The 13711-nt window shown below is 38.0% G+C and overlaps 1 protein-coding gene and 1 non-coding gene across 2 annotated transcripts in view; both read right to left on the bottom strand.

The window, feature by feature from the left end:
* LOC124622184 (meiotic recombination protein REC8 homolog) overlaps nucleotides 1-13711 on the bottom strand; it is a 380857-nt gene that overhangs the window by 55741 nt on the left and 311405 nt on the right. The window lies entirely within an intron of this gene.
* Nucleotides 9224-9296, bottom strand: Trnav-cac. The gene has a single exon. It is a non-coding gene; the product is annotated as a tRNA-Val (tRNA).

Below are 13711 nucleotides of genomic sequence, written 5' to 3'. Positions count from 1 at the left end.
GGAACAATGTTTGGCCCAGTTTAGGAGAAACGAACAAGATTTTTTGCACCGGTTTGTGACCATATATGAAACTTGGGTGTACTACTATACCCCATAGACAAAACAACAGTCAAAGCAGTGGAAACATGCTGATTCTCCACCACAAAAGAAAGCAAAGACAATTCCTTTGGTGGGAAAGGTCATGGCATCAGTGTTCTGGGATGCGAAGGGGATTCTGTTTATAGATTATCTCCTCACTGGGGAGACAATTACTGGAGAATACTATGCTAACCTCCTGGATAAATTGTAACACAAGATATGCAAAAACAGGCCAGGATTAGAAAGGAAGGAAGTCATCTTCCATCAAGACAATGCGCACCCACATACAAGCCATCACCACCGAAAAATTACATGAACAAAGGTGTGAATTGTTGCCACACTCGCCTTATTCACCTGATATGGCTCTGTCAGACTTCCATCTCTTCCCAAAACTGAAAATTTTTCTTGGTGGTCAAAGATTCACTTCAAACGAAGGATTGATAGCCAGAGTTGACAACTATTTTGTAGTCCTGGAGGAAACTCATTTTCAAGAGGGGATCAAGACACTGGGACATCTTTGGACCAAGTGCATTAATCTACGAGGAGACTACATTGAAAAATAAAAAAAAGTTTCAGTGATGTAGGTACTTTTTTTTCTATTTCATACTGAGAACTTTTCAAACCACCCTTGTATTTCACAAACATTTCAATCTATCATTCAAAACACCACATTCCAATACCTACTCCACTTGTAAGGTTGGTTTAATGGAAATAAAAGCTGAAACATGTCTGCAGAAGAAGAATTAACTACGAACTAGGCACAGATTATGTAAAATCGTGCAAAGCAGATAATCCTACTGCTATTAAGATTTGCTTTGACATGCAACAAAACAAGCCTATTCCAAAACTATCAATCAGTGAGGGTTTCTATGTTAAACAAGTATGGTCATACAATATGTGAACATTGTTTTCTACACCCAGTTGGAGACAGAATCTTCAAGAGGATCCAATTAATTGCTTCAGATTTGCTGGGCTTTCTTTCTGAGTTAGATAAAAAACAGACAATGGAACCAATACTATTCTCAGATTCTTGAAGCAGCCAAAATAAAAACAGTTACGTAATGGCGATGCCTACAGCATTCTTGGAAAACAGCATACAATTTAATAATATTCATCTCTTCTTCCCTGTTTGTGGCCAGAACTACATGCCTCCAGACTGATCATTTGGTAGAAATGAGAAGTTTTACAGAGAAAAAGAAAGCATCTTGTCTTCTAAAGAATATTATATTTTATAAGAGCATGGTACTCTCAAAGTTCTAAAAAACTAAAAGACAGTGTCAGTACGTGATACATACTCCAGATATCCAGTACAAGTTGATATCCTGAGATGAAAGAAGCAGTTCCATCCATCAATACTAACATCCACCCTTTTACCAAAACAAAATATGGTGAGCAAAGGAAAGAGGAAAAATGTTTCTGCCTTGCTAAAGTATTTTGAAATTCCAGAGGATACAAATTTTGAAATTCCAGAGGATACAAAGGAGTTTTACAAAGATGTCCTAGATGAATAAAGTATAGATGTAAGAGGGAAAACTTGACAACAACAATGTGATTGGAACATGCATTAATTTTTGTGTTATTCATGTCATACTTCATGTAGTAGTGATAAGCTAAACAATTATGTTAAAATAATTATCATTTCTGTTATTGTATTAGGCAACTGTGATTCTATCATTATTCTTTGTGCTCTCAATAAAGTCAAAAACTATAAGCAAAAATATGTGTTTTGCAATAAGGCAGGCATATAATAAATATTGCAGCAAATAAAAATATTAGTTTGGAGAAAAAATACACAGAATTAAAGGAAGGAATGTAGCTGATACCAATAATAATTATAAGCATTCACAGACTTTAGAAAAAACTGGAAAAACCACACCTTAATATAATGTTATAAAAACTGAATTTTAGTATATTTCATAACACTTTATTAATGTCTGTAAGATCTAGTAGTTCTGTAAAAATTCAAATGCTTGAATATATCTGTGTAGGTGAAAGTAGAAAAACTCATTTTAAGAAAAACTGTATCAGTTGCATACCGAGTTTTGAAAAAATGCTCCTCAATTGCATTTTCACTTTAAACCATTATCACAAGAGGCAATTCTAGAATAAACAATTACATCACATGAGGACTAAGAGTCAAGGCCAGATGAAGAGCTTGCTTCATAAACTGGATAATTTTTCAACTGAATTACACATATACTACACAAAATATTGCAAAATACTAAGAAAATTAGCAACAAGAGCAAAAATAATATGTAATGATGAGTTCATTTATTATTCAGCAAATAAATCGAAGGCCATGTGGAGTGTTATTAAAAAAGAACAGAGCAGAATGTACAAATATAACACTTTCACATGAAAATAAAAAAGTAACAAACCTCTTAAAAGTAGCCAATATATTTTAACAACATTTTTGCAGGTGTTGCTAATAGCACACACAAAAAAAATCAAACAAAAATAAGAATACCCAATTCAGTGAATAATAAATCAGCTCATGCAGAAGGTCAAAGTATATCAGGTCTGTCTCACAAGATGAAGTAGCAAAAGCAATAAAATGACTAAAAAATTCTAACTCTGCTGGCACCGATGTTGTCCTTGCCACAATCTTAAAGGTGAGTGCACTCACACACTCACACGACTGTTCACTGTATTGAAAACATCTAAGGGTTATTTCAGAATATAGAAAAGGTGAGATATATAATGTAAGAAAATATTAGAAACAGTTATCGATGACTAACTTATGTATGGAACTAGTAAATGAAAACAATGTCATATGTAATGAACAACATGGATTAGGAAATAACAGTTCAACAACAATTGCCATTTATGAGTTCATCAATTGCATACTAAGCCTGACAGTCTATCAACAGGAGTCTTTACTGACCTGTCTAAGGCTTTTGGGATGGTGGATCATAAGATTCTGCTGTCAAAGCTTGAAAAATGTGGTATTTCACGTTCATCCAACAAGTGGACTACTCTTCCTGAGCAATTGTAAGCAAGCAATGTGCATCAAGCATCCTAATGTCAGCCTAAAAACTATTTCTGAACATGTGTCAGACTATAAACTAATTAAATGTGGTCTACCCCAAGAACCAGGTATGGGATCCCTTCTGTTGCTTTTGTACATTAATGACCTCAGCTTAGATGTGGTTACTCATAAACGATCATTTTTTTCAAATGACACCACAGTTCTATTAAAAGGGGCAAATAAGGAAGAATTACAGCCATCAGAAAACACTGTCACAAAACAACTTAGCAATGGGGCACAGATTAATACAGTTTGTAACAGATAGTAAAAAGCTATCATACTAAAACTTCATAATGCTCCAAACAAGGATATGTACATCCCATTTGTCTCTATCAACAATGAACCAGTTGGTAACAGCATAGAAAACAAATTCTTATGACTATGGTTGCAAAGCAATGTAAAATAGAATAAACATACTGAATACCTTAACGCAAAACTGAGCAAGACATACTACCTTGTTGCTCACTAAAGTCCTGCTGCAGTGAGAAAAGAATAATGTTCGCATATCATAATTACTTTCATTTTTGCATTAAATGTGGGGCATATTCTGGGGAAACTCAAAAGCAGCTGTCAGTATTTTCAAACTGCAAAAAAGGGCCATTAGAATCGCATTTAGATACAGAACTTGACTCTTATGTAAACCTGTATTTGGTATCTCTGGTAGTCCCCTTTTGCGACATATTTACAATATGGAAACCCTTATATTCTTTAAAATACATGTAATGTTAAGGACAGCACACTGTAAAAAATTGTAATATTCATGATTACTGCTATAAAAAACAAAAACTTACATATGACCAACATCAACACATCCCTGTACCAAAACAGATCCATCCATATGGGAGTTAACCTTTGTAACAAACTTCCCGGAAACATAAACACAATTACTAAGGTCAAAACCACTTGATAATCTTGAAAGTCATATTTATTGCGTCATTACTTTTACTCCAGTTAATAATGTTTAAATTTATGAAGTGTACTATATAAACAGTACTTAATATTTATTGAAATCTTAAATAAGTATTATAATTAAATGTTTCCCTGAGACATTTAAGTCTCTCCTTTATTTGAGATAATGATTGAAGCAGAAGAAATGGATTAAAATTTGTGCTGCAGTGGAACTCCAATCCAGGTCTTCTTGCTTCCTAAGTAGAAATGCTATCCATTACACCACCACAGCACTATTATTAACATTGCTACATGAACTTCCTAAGTTGAGTTCCCTCTCCAACACAAACTTCAATTCAAATATTCTGCTTATTTTCCCTTACATTTAATTATAAGATCACCTTTGGTATAGGACTTTCCCAATATGTCCAATGCTGGGGCGCTATTCCAATGCTGGAGAGCCCTGGCAGTAGTGACACGTTTCATTATAAGATCTATAAGATCCCCTACGGTACAGCACTTTCCCATTACGTCCAACAGTGGGGTGCTATTCCAATGCCGGAGAGCCCAGGCCATAGTGACAATGTAAGGGAAAATAAGCGGAAGATATGAACTGAAGGTTGTATTTGGGACGGCACTAAACTTTAGTAGTTCATGGAGCGATGTTAATCATAGTTCTGTGGTGGTGTAATGGTTGGCATTTATGCCTAGCAAACAAGAAGAGCTGGGCTTGAGTCCTGGCCAGAGCACAAATTTTAATTCATTTCTTCTGCTTCATTCATTATTGCAGATAAAGAAGGGACTTAAATGTCTCAGCGAAACATTTAATTACAAGATCTATAAGATCACCTATGGTATACGACTTTCCCATTACGTCCACCGCTCGGGTGGTATTCCAATGTCAGAGAGCCCTGGCAGTAATGACATTGTAAGAGAAAATAAGCAGAATATATGAACTGAAGTTTGTGCTCGGGAGTGCACTCAACTTGGGTAGTTCGTGCAGCAATGTTAGTCATAGTGCTGTGGTGGTGTAATGGTTAGCATTTCTGCCTAAAAAGCAACAAGACCCAGGTTCGAGTACCAGCCGCAGCACAAATTTTAATCAATTTCTTCTGCGTCAATCATTATCATACTTAAATAAGTATGCATATGAATCACATTCACCTGCATACTTATAAACTGAGTTGTCCATTGTCTGAAGAAGCTGGTTTTGTAGACAACAGGATGAGTAAAATACCATCTACTTCCAGGAGGTGAAGTTTTCAAGCACTGCTGATTGACACATATAAAAATAAAAGCGACAACACTAACCTAGCTTTTGGGACTAATAGTTCCTTAACCAGGGAGAAGAGAGGGATAGGTTGGGGAAGGTTAAAAAGGGCGAGCAGATCACTTAATACCCCAGAACGAGAGGTACCCACAAGGGTATGAATGCGAAGCAAGACTCAACATAATAGAGAATGAAAAGCCATTGGAAAAATTTGTGAAATATTAGTACTTGGGCATCATTATTAGTTTCAATGAGAAGATGGGACTACAAGTTACAGCAAAAGTCGAGGGCAACAGGCCAATTAAACAGAAATTCCTCAATAATGTGAGTGTGTGTGTTTCTACATCTCAAGAAGGACTTCGTCTGATGGCCTTATTATGTCCAACAGTGAACTTCAAATGTGCCCATCTACTGCTCAACAATTCCTCTATGTGGTGAGTAGGAGTCTATACTTTTCAAAAATTGTTTTTATACCAGCCCGGATTTTCCATTGGGTGATTTACTACAAGATTATACTTTCTCAATTTTCCGAAAATCCGGCCATTATGAGTACACTGCTCAACTTTTACCAACAGTTCTGAGACTAATTATAAAAATAATTACATACAAATGAAACTAAATATTAAATTTCTATGAATAAATAGAGTCAATTTCATTTTTTCTTACTGTGATTTGCTTCCAGTTTGTTATGATGGGTGCAGATCTGTGGGGTGAGTAAGGGGACTATTCAGAATTCTCATTTCACCAAGATATAAAACTTGCTGACAAACCTGACATTGCCTGGTTGTCATTTTGAAAATTTTCTATTGGAAATGAAAACAAAAAGTGACCTGGTGTACAGGTTCTGTATGCTTCTTCACGTTTCTAAAACCCAATTTTGTAAACGTCTCTATGGCAACATCTCTTCATGGATCTACAGATGGCTGTTGTTTCCACCTACAGCTGTTTGCACTTTGCAGCTGCAAGCTGTCAAAAGCACTACCAGGTGTTGGGGACTTCCTTATGTTGACTCAACTTAGCAGTGTCTTGTATAAAACTTCCTGCATGATATGGCATTTTCATACCTGTCAGTGTTTATAACCTCATATCTCCCTATCTGTGTGTCATACCATGGTACTGTATAATTATACAGGTATATTCAGTGGTATATGTGGATGCAGTCTGAAAAATGTGTTGCAAACACAGATAATAGCAAAGAAGTAATACATTTAAATGTCACGACGCGCAATGCAGCAGTTATTCACGCATCTGTATTTCATACCTCCTGAACTATGTATGGTACCACGATGATGCATTTAGTGCCATAAGTGTATACTGTCTGTGAAATTTATTGCAAATAGAGTTAATAACACAGAAGTAATAAATGTAAACATAATGTATAATGAGGAAGCTTTTCATGCATCTCAGTGTTTATGACATCATAGCTCCTGAACTATGATAGGTAGGTGATCCTTACCCCCACAGCAACTGCTGCATGACAATAACGGATACGTGTATTAAGTTTGGTTGAAATTGGTCCAGTGGTTTAGGAGGAGATGTGAAACATACACACATACATACATTTTGATAATACATATGGATAACTACAAGGTTTTGTGGAAGTAAGAAAGTGCTCTGCTTCTACACACAGAGCATTTCAGAACAATATAATGTGTTCTTGGCTTTGACCAGGCAGTTACACTGAATTATACATACTGACTGACTAAAGGTATAAAAAAAAGGAGTAGTAACTCGTTTATATAGTTTCATTTATTTACAATAAGTGATAGCTGATTCGATTTTTATTTAAAGTATTATTGTTACTGATACATTCTCAAGAGCTTAGGTCCAGTAAAATAGATGGTGTTAGGTGAAGACAATGTAAGTGTTTATTTCTCTTTCTATTCGTGTCTTAGTTTTATATGAGATCAAAGTTTGTGACCATTAATTTTATAAAAGAACTAGCAGAGAAACCTGGCATTTCCCTGATATTTATTTATAGCTGTGTGTCCACGACCATACCACAAAGCATCTGGACTTGTGCTTAATGTTTATGACATCATATCCCCTGAACTATGTGTTGTACAATGACATAATATTGTAGGTAAATTCAATGGCATATTCAGATAATGTCTGTGGCAGGCAGTGGAGAAGGGGACTGGTAAAAAATCTGTGGGTGCATTCGTCAAATAGAGGCCTGTGTAGTGCTGGAATGGGAACAGGGAAGGGATAGGAGGATAGGGACAATGACTAATGAAGGTTGAGGCCAGGAGGGTTACAGGAACGCAATATATAATGTAGGGCAGTTCCTATCTGCGTATTTAAAAAAAGCTGGTGTTAGTGGGAAGGATCCAGATGGCACAAGCTGTGAAGCCATCACTGAAATGAAGAATGCCATGTTGGATAACATGCTCAGCAACTGGGTGGTCCACTTGTTTCTTGGCCACAGTTTGTTCGTAGACCACTCAGTTGCTGAGCATGCTGCCCAACATGACGTTCTTCACTTCAATGACTGCTTTGCAACCAGGGCCATCTGGATCCTTACCACCAACACCAGCTTTTCTGAGCTCCACATATGGGGACTCTCCCTACAATATATCTTATGTTCCCGTAACGCAACTGGCCTCAACCTTCGTCTTTGTCCTTACCCACCTATTCCCTTCCATGTTTACATTCTGTCACTACAGAGCCCTCTATTCCACCAATGTACCCATAGCCTTTTAACTCATCTCCTTTTCCATGGACACCCCCCACCCCTTCACCACCATGCATCTAACCTCCAGACTGCACCTAGCTGCCCTACTCTCTCCCCACCTCATCCCTAGATGCTCCCACAAGCAGCACTTTACCATCCCACACCCCTACCCTGCTATCCCTCCCCCTCCCCACCCCAGCCTCCTCCATATCCCCACCACCCATCTGTGGCACCAACAGCCTGATTGAACTAATTCCACAGACTTTCAATTGAGTTTATATCCGGGGGTTTGGTGGACAGGGGAGGACAGTAAGCTCATTGTTGTGCTCTTCGAGACCACACACATACACTGTGAGCTGTATGACACTGCTTTCTCCCGCCAGTAGTCACAATCATGTGGAGGAAAAACAAACTGTATGTATGGGGGGACAGGGTCCCCACAGATTGAAGCATACTTGTGTTGAACCATTGCACCTTGCGGAATGAAGAGATCACCCAGGGAATGCCACAAAAACATACCCCAAACTATAACATTCCCTCCTGGTTGAAGGGTGTTTGCTTCTGCATGTTTCACAATGTGCATGTCAACATCCAGTTGTCTGATGGAGCAGCAAACATGATTCATCTGGAAACGCCACATGTCACCACTCAGGGTACATCCAGTTGTGGTATTGACAAGCAAATTCCACTCTTTGTCGCTGATGAACAGCAGTCAGGATGGGTGCAAAAACCAGACACCTACTGATGAGTCCCACATGCAGTAATGTTCACTGAACAGTTGTCGAGGAGACACTCCAGCACTGTAACCATCTGCAGTGGTTTCTCAGTTCAGGATAATGGCTTGCACAGTCCAATCAAGGTGGTCCCACAGATTCTGGATTGGGTTTAAGTCTAAGGAGTTTGGCAGTCAGGGGAGTATTGTCGACTCATCCTGGTGCTCTTCGAACCACCCATGGACAATGCATGTTGTATAAAATATTGCATTCTCCTCCTAGTAGGTGCCATCATGCAGAGGAAAAACAAACTGCATATAAGGGCACACATTTTCCCCAAGGATAGATGCAATCTTGTGTTGATCCATTCAGCCTTCCATAAGGAAGATGTGATAACCGCTACACCACGGAAACTACTGCTGTGATATTTGCTTCACAGAGAACTTGTAACAAGATTGCCATTGTAACTTAAAAATTCAATAAATGCGGCACTTGCGTAACGGAGGTACATGCCGCAGATCCACACATGACGTGGCTCACTGGACTAGTATGCGACATAGGCGGGAAAATACTGTTCCCGCCCGGGTTCGAACCGGGGACCTTCTGTGTGTGAAGCAGACGTGATAACCGCTACACTACGGAAACGGCGCACACTATCACTCCATCCTTGTACACTCGAAGACGCCTCAGCCTTTCTCTCGTCCGCGCATGCATGCACCATAGTTCTTTTGACAGCCTGAAACCCTTCACAACCGAGGGCTCAAGAAGTCTTCGGGGTGCTCGAGAGGGTGTCTGCTGTAGCATCCCGAACGAGATAGCGGCGTTTCGCGCAGTCGTTATTGCAAGTCATATCAGCAAAAACAATCACCTTCTTAGCAGCAGGCAGTGCGAGCCCGGTGGCAATGCCAAGAAAACATTACAGAGTCTATAATTTCACCCTTCTCTTGCCTGGACTCTTCCAACAATTGTTCCAGAGTGCTCACAGATGCTTTACACTGTACATGTCAATGGCTATCTGTCCGATGGAGCATAAAATGTGATTCACCTGAAATAGGCCACCTGTCACCACTCAGTGGACATCCAGCTGCAATACTGGTGAGTAAATTCCAGCCTTCATCCCCAATGAACAGCAGTCAGCATGGGTGCATGAATCAGGTGCTTGCCATATAGGCACATATGCAGCAAAATTCACATAACTGTCATTGAGCATACACTGTTGGTAGCCCCTCAGTTCATCTGGGTGGTCAGTTGCTCAACAGTTGGATTTCTATTCATTCATACACATTCTGTATCTTTTATTCACCCCCGTCATTTATAGTCCATGGTGCACCACAGCTGCCTCCATGCTGTTTTTGAATGCCACCCTTAAGCCATGCATGGTATACTTCGACGGTGGCACACATACAGTTGACAGACTTAGCCACTTGAGAAATTCTTCCATCCTTGACCTGAAAGCCAATGATCATATCCTTTTGCACATAAGATACATCCTTCCATTTCCACATTACAACAATGAATGCACTATTCTCCATGGTCTCCCCCTCCCCTCCTTCCCAACATACTTCATATAACCTGCACTGCTAGTGCTGCCATCTGCCGTCTGTGGGTGGTTATTGCGCGCTAATACACTGATGTTGATCATAGGTGTCGGCCACATTAAAATGATTGGACCCTGTATAAAATACATATTTAATTAATTAAAATGTACAAAAATACATCATTAACTTTCAAAGTAATTTGACTTGATAAAACTAATTTCAGATTTGTACTCCCCAAATCAAATGTAATAGTTTCATTTACATAACATAACAGTTTTGTTCAATTTTTTATTTTGGCATTTTTGTAGTGGTTTTTACATCAACATATTACAAACATGAATTACATGTTAGCAGAACTGTCAATCCTTGAGAGACTTATTACAAGAGTCATCCAATAATTAAACAAGCTGATTTACGGAAAGAATGGTTTATTAAATAAATACAATATTTTGGCTTTTTTCCGTGTGATTCCCATTAACTTCTACGTACTTATCCCATTTTCTTACAAGTCTTATTATCCCCTCAGTGAAGTATTCTTTATGCTTTGCCTCTTCATTGCTGGTGAACCTGATGCCACGCAAAACTTCTTTCATTGTACCAAACACATGATAATCCTTACCCACTTTGCCAATAGTTTCTAGCAACAGTTGCGTCATATGAGAGCAAGCGATGTTTTGAAGAAAAAGCACGCCTTTCCTCTGCCAGCCAAGACATTTTCTCTTCAGCGTGTGTTTTTCTTTGTTCTCAATCACATCTGGGTAGCACAGACTCTTGTTAGTGCATTTCTCCTCGAAAAACTGCAGAAAATACAACCACGATCTCTCCAGAATAAGGTGAACATTATCTTTACAAGTAATGGTGGCATTTTGAATTTCTTATGGACAGGCAACTTCCATGACATGCTTTGATGTTTGGACTCTGACTCAGAATAATGTATCCAAGATTCACCACAGGTTAAAATCCTGTCCAAAAATGCATCACCTTCACTATTGAAATGACTTGTCAGCTCACAAGGGAACATGCCCAACTGTAAATAAACAATATCAATGAAACTTGGCAGGTGTGTAGAGGCAGCAACACATATTTTTTGTTTGTGCTCAGTCTCTCTTTTAAGAGGTAAAACACAGCTGAAGTGTAATTTGGTATATTAGATCTGAAGTTAATATATGGTGTCTAATCAAACTTGGAAAAAAAATTCCCTGAGAATTCCAGGTGTGAGGAGAAAGACTAGTGTCAAGAACCTCCATATAAATTGATGGTGAAGGTGGAGACAGCATACCACAATAATGACTTTTCTTTCCTATCGGCTGAGCTGTACACAACCGTAAACAGTAGTTTAAGTGCAAAACATTGATAATTTAAATAGAATAATATTCACATGATTAACACATTTTGAGATATTCAGTGTTTCAAAATTTGTGATGTATAAAACTCAATAAAATTCAATTTCAATGCTACATCAGAACACAGAATTTCCTGAGATTTTGTGAAATTCTTGAGATTCCCTGAGATTTCTCTGATTTTTCCATGTAAAATGTAATTCCCTGAGGATTTCAGGTTTTCCAGAAGAATTTCTGTCCTCAAATATTTTTGAAATGATGATTTATAAAAAAATGTTTCCCATATAAGTACACTGGAATAACAGAGGGGAAAGAGTAGGTGTTTCCAAGGGCCTAAGGCTTTTGGAGGAAAGGTTCAAGACTGTGTTTTAGGTCTGTTTACATTCTGGATTCTGTATGGTGGTGGGAGGGAGTTTCTGAGAGTGAGCTGCGAGACAGGGTTTGTCAGCTACAAGGGAATGTGGGGGAAGTTTGGAAGCTGTTGTAGAGGTCGTGGACCGTTGTAGTCCAAGGTAGGAGTAGGAATTTGAGATGGCATTGGGCATGCTGCCCTAGTTAGTGGAAGGCGAGAGTTTCAGTGTGTGAGGTGAGAACCAAGAATTTGGGCTTGCACAGAAGGAAAATTTTATGGATGGAAAGGAGGTATTGCAAAGATGTTTTGCTCTGATTTACATGGTTTTTCAGTATTATGTTAGTGAGAGTTAAAGGCTGGCAGAATCTCAACAGATGGAGGTCATTGTGAAAGGAGGAGTTGCAGCAGGAGATGGATAACTTGATGGTATGGCAGGAACAGTATGTGAAACTGGATTGTGGTAAGGGTTAAGGAAACTTGTAATTATTGGCACAAACGGAAGAGCAAGGGTCCATGGTGGAGGATACAAACGTCTAAAAATACATAAACAGTGTAGAAATATGTGCTACAAATTCACAAATATATGCGTAAATATGTGGGAAAAATCACGAAAAGGACAGAATCGATGAAGTATGGGGAAATACGATGAAACCTCAGGGAGCAGGCCAATAGTAAAAGGCGAAAGCAAACTGAAATCAATGTGAAAACACAATGAAATAAAAGATAAAAATAAATAAAAAGATTATAACATGGGTAGCACTTCGGTGAATGGATACATAGGAAGAAGGGGGAACAGCAAGTGTGGCTAAATTAAGTTAGGTTAGTATGTGCAAACGGGAATAAGGGAGGAGAAAAGTTGATATGTAAGTAACATGTTTGAAAAGTGTATAGCTAAATTTTGTATTAATTTAAAATTTTGCAAAATACCTCATCACCATTAACTAATTTTGAAAAATGAAAACTGTTTTACAACATAAATTGGGGAAGCTTTCAAGTTTCATACACCCACTGGTAATAAAGCTGATTTCTGAAGTACCACTTTCGGAAAATAAGCTGTACACAATGTGCTGTCAAGAGTATTTTGAGTGTGCCTAATTAAAATATCTAAACATTCATTTTTAGTCTAGTTATTATTTTATTCATATTTGTTTTAAATTGTTATTTTATGTTTTACATTCATTTTTCTTTTCTTCTTGTCTTTTTGTTTACCGTTTCACATATGTGTAATTGGTAATTGAAAATATTAAGCAGCTCATAATTACAAGAAGAAATCATTATGATAATGATAACCTGTAAATAAATGCTTAAAAACTAACATTTTCTTGCACTATGGACATAAAATTAACATAATTTCTTCACACAGTATACACGACAGAGAACCTCTAAATATCCTTAATTGTATCAGGCATATTTCAAGACATTGGTAAGCCTTGGCAAAGAGAATTGGTTATGTAGTTGTGACTGCAGCTTGATGATACTGTTTCTCAACCGGAGATTGAAATCATAATCATTCAACAGAACTACATTCAAAAATATCCTCAAAAAGTTCTTGCAACACTGAAAGCTGTAAAAGCCGTATACATCTCACGACTTTACCTGTGCTGTCAATCCCTTTGGGATCAGCAGATGAATAAGTTCCTTGTCCTAAGATATGATGCTCGAAGCAGTTCTTTGACATTAACCACCGCAAGAATAATACTGATATTTCTCTCTCACTAGGAAAGAAAATATCTTTCAAATATCTTTTGCCTGGTCAGACATTTGTTTACCAGATATCAATGCTGACACAAAGACATTTTGGGTTTCAAAAAAAAGATTCTCAAATTTTTG

Source organism: Schistocerca americana, chromosome 1 (genome assembly GCF_021461395.2).
Source record: "Schistocerca americana isolate TAMUIC-IGC-003095 chromosome 1, iqSchAmer2.1, whole genome shotgun sequence".
NCBI classification, from domain to species: Eukaryota; Metazoa; Arthropoda; class Insecta; order Orthoptera; family Acrididae; genus Schistocerca; species Schistocerca americana.
This window is presented reverse-complemented; position numbering and strand designations above follow the sequence as displayed.